General features: G+C 42.5%; 1 pseudogene; it reads right to left on the bottom strand.

The window, feature by feature from the left end:
* Positions 1-292: 292 nt before the first annotated feature.
* On the bottom strand, positions 293-2,034 carry LOC101018207 (annotated as a pseudogene).
* Positions 2,035-3,663: the final 1,629 nt, after the last annotated feature.

The raw sequence follows: 3,663 nt of genomic DNA on the forward strand, positions 1-3,663 counted from the left end.
TGGATTTATGAACTTTTATTTTGTACAAGTCATAGAACAATTTACAGTAGTGTGAAACTTCTTGTAGCTGCTTATATAATCTGTTTCCATTTTCTATTATCAACTATTACTAATTTGAGATAAAAATTATTCAGAAAATTACTAAACTGGAAAATCTTTTTTTTTTTTTTTTTTTTTTTTTTTTTTCTTTTTTCTGGCAAAGCTACCTGAGGTTTTATTTTGGACAAAAAAAAAAAAAAAAAAAAAAAGCAACTAAATTGTTTTGTAGCTGGAGAAATGGGCAAGGGGCCCAGGCAGTAAACTCCCTGGCAGGTGAGCTGAGGGTTAGGGCTGAGCCTCAGGTGCGTCTCTCATTCCCAGTGCTACTCCGCAAGTGGCCTCCCTCCCAGGCTCTGGGGTAGCCTTAGGAGGGGTAGGCTGGGAGGGGCTGCCGCACCTGTCACTTGGGCAGGACGTCAGGACGTCAGAGGACTCGGACACCAGCTTCCCATCGCGGGTCTGAATCTTCTTCACAACCACGGCCCTGGTGGAGCTGGTGCAGCTGAAGGAGCTGGAGTCGGCACCAGAGCCAAAGCGGGAGCGCAGGCCGTAGCTGGGGCCCGGGCTTGTGAGGGACCCCATAGACCGAGCTCAGACCACTTGCCGCTGGTGGTCTTGCTATGGATGAATACTCATGTTCTGCATCCCAGACTCCAACCAGCTCTCTTCGCCCTCCAGCAGCTTCCTGTAGGTGGCAATCTCGATGTCCACCAGCTTGACCTTCATCAAGGGCCAGCTTGACCTTCATCAGCTTCTGGTACTCACGCAGCTGCCACGCTATGTCCTGCTTGGCCCGCTGCAGGGCAACCTTCAGCTCGGACAGCTTGAATTTGGCATCCTTAATGGAAAGCTCTCCACGCTGCTCAGCATCTGCAATGGCGGCCTCCAGGGAAACCTCTGGCCTTTGAGGCCCTCCGTCTCAACCTGGAGCTGGCTGATGTTCCAGTTCATCTCAGAGATCTGAGTCTTTGTGCTCTGCAGGTCATCCGCGTGCTTCCCAGCCAGCGTCTGCAGCTACTCATACTTGATCTGGTACATGCTGTCAGCCTCAGCCTGGCTGCGGTTGGCAATCTCCTCGTAATTGCCTTGACCTCAGCAATGATGCCGTCCACGTCCAGGGAGCGACTGTTGTCCATGGATAGCACCACAGAGGTGTCCAAGATCTGGGACTGCAGATCCTGGATCGCCTCTTCATACAGCTGCCTGAGGAAGTTATCTCGTCGGTCAGCCCTTGCAGGCGAGACTCCAGCTCTACCTTGTGCATGTAAGCTTCATCCACTTCCTTCTTGATGAGGACAAATTCATTCTCCATCTCTGTACGCTTATTGAACTCATCCTGGTACTTGTTCTTGAAGTTCTCCACCAGCCCCTGCATGTTGCCAAGCTTCGCCTCCAGCTTCAGCGTCTGTGGCCCAGAGTCTTCAACTGCCGCCTAAGGTTGTTGATGTAGCTCTTGAACATGTTCTCCATGTTCCTCTGAGCCATCTTCTGCCGCTGCAGGAGGCTCCACTTGGTTTCCAGCAACTTGTTCCACTGCTCCAGGAACCATACCTTGTCTATGAAGGAGGCAAACTTGCTGTTGAGGGTCTTGATCTGTTCCTTCTCCTGGGTGCACACAGCCTGGATGCTGGGGTCCACCTCCAGGTTAAGGGGGCTCAGCAGGCTCTGGTTGACCATGATGGCAGTGATGCCTCCCATGCCGCTAGCCCCACCATAACGTCCACCCAGGCCACCCAAGAAGCTGCTGTTGCTGCCCTCTCGGGAGAAGCTCGAGGAACTGGTGCGGGCACTGGGCCCACTCCTGTAGGAGCAGCTACTGAAGTCCCGGGGGCCAGAGGTGGACACCTTGTAGGACTTCTGGGTTACCCTGATGGACAAGGTGGAAGCAGGAGTGGAGGCAGACAGGTGGGCGGAACCAGATGGAGATCCCAGAAGGAGCAGAGAAACTGCTTCTTGGTGGAAAATCGTTTTATACTTTAGGATTTGTATTCCAAAGTATCAGTAAGCTTTCAAAAATGGTAACTATGACCCATGATAAGAGGTAATATTACAGCGTGACCCACACAAAAACAAACATATATAAAACATGAATCAAAAGCTTTATTACATAGTACCTATCCTTGCTATGCACCACTAATTTTGACATTTTCTGTTAAATACTATTTTATTTCATATTTTAAAAATGCTTTCCTAACATTAAGTTAATTTCACAACCAATAATAATCACAGCCTTCAATTTTTTTAAATGTCATGAACATTAGAATGATGATATAAATTAGAAGTGAGCTATTCTTAAATATATCCTTTTCTCTAGAAATTCCTTACAGATTTCTAAAAACTGCCACTTAGCACCTCAGCTAAATGATTAGATTTGGGGTTATAGACATGAATACTTTGCCTGTAAAGGTGATGTGTTAAGTACTTCATCTTTTGGATGTGTGGTATGTTAGTTTTGATTCAGAGCTGTAGACCCAGGCAACTGTTAGGTATGGGCAGAAATATTGATTTTTTTTTTCCTCCACAGAGATGAGAGTTCTTGAGAAAAACAATGAAGTACAGGATAGAAAAAAAAAAAAAAAATGAAGACTATGAGATGCAGCTGAATAAAGATAAAAGTAATAATTAGTCTCTCCTTTCCCAGTCCCAGCAAATGGGATTATCTGGCCAGGTCAGTATCTATCTTGACAGAGAAAAGTGACATCTGCTTGTAGTTCCAAAGTAGAAATTAACAAACAACAAAATCATTGAAAGAAACTATAAAGGAGAAATACTTTTCTTCATTTTCTTAAAATTTTTATCTATAAATTCAGAGGATAATAAATTATTTAAACTATTTAAATTAATAATTGCCCCCATGTTGCTGACATTGTGTAAAGAAAGATTAATAGTAATATTTGTTGAATTAAATTTATTAATAATATATGTCCAACTTATTAAAAAATATTTTTAATGGATGAATAAAAATCTTCTCAAAGACTTATGAGAAATATTTAATATTACCTAGTCTTCTAAGTAAGGTTATATTTGAAAATATGTAAAGTCCAGTTTCTCTAATGTATTTTTTTAGTTCATTCATATTTACCATCTGCAATTATCAAATTATTCAAACAATTTCTTCATTCCAGTGTCTTCTTACTTCTACTTCATTCAACGCCTAATCACCAGATGAGACAGTATTCTGGAAAACCAATACATATTTCATTATCCTCCTACCTCTATAGCCAGTGCCTTCTAGTTTATATCCAAGGCCCTAAAATTAGAAATAAAGGTTTCCCTAACCTGGATCTAGCCAGTCTATCTCACCTAACTCCTTACTTCACTATATGTTCAACACTGTGGACAAATGGAAGCCAATGATAATCCCGAAAGACACACCCACAAACACCATAAATCCAAATGTTGAACTCACAAAAGATCAAAATCCCTGACACCATAACTCTGCAGAAAGTAATTTAAAAATTATTTAAAAGACATTTACATTTTTTGAAAGGAGATTTATTTGAGAAACTTACAAAAACACAGCAGAACACTCATAAGCCACTTTACCCAATAATGTAGGCAATAATAACACAGATTTAAAGTATGAACATTCAGGTATACTGATAGTCACACTGATACAACAGT

This window comes from Papio anubis, chromosome 5, assembly GCF_008728515.1.
Source record: "Papio anubis isolate 15944 chromosome 5, Panubis1.0, whole genome shotgun sequence".
Classification (NCBI taxonomy): domain Eukaryota; kingdom Metazoa; phylum Chordata; class Mammalia; order Primates; family Cercopithecidae; genus Papio; species Papio anubis.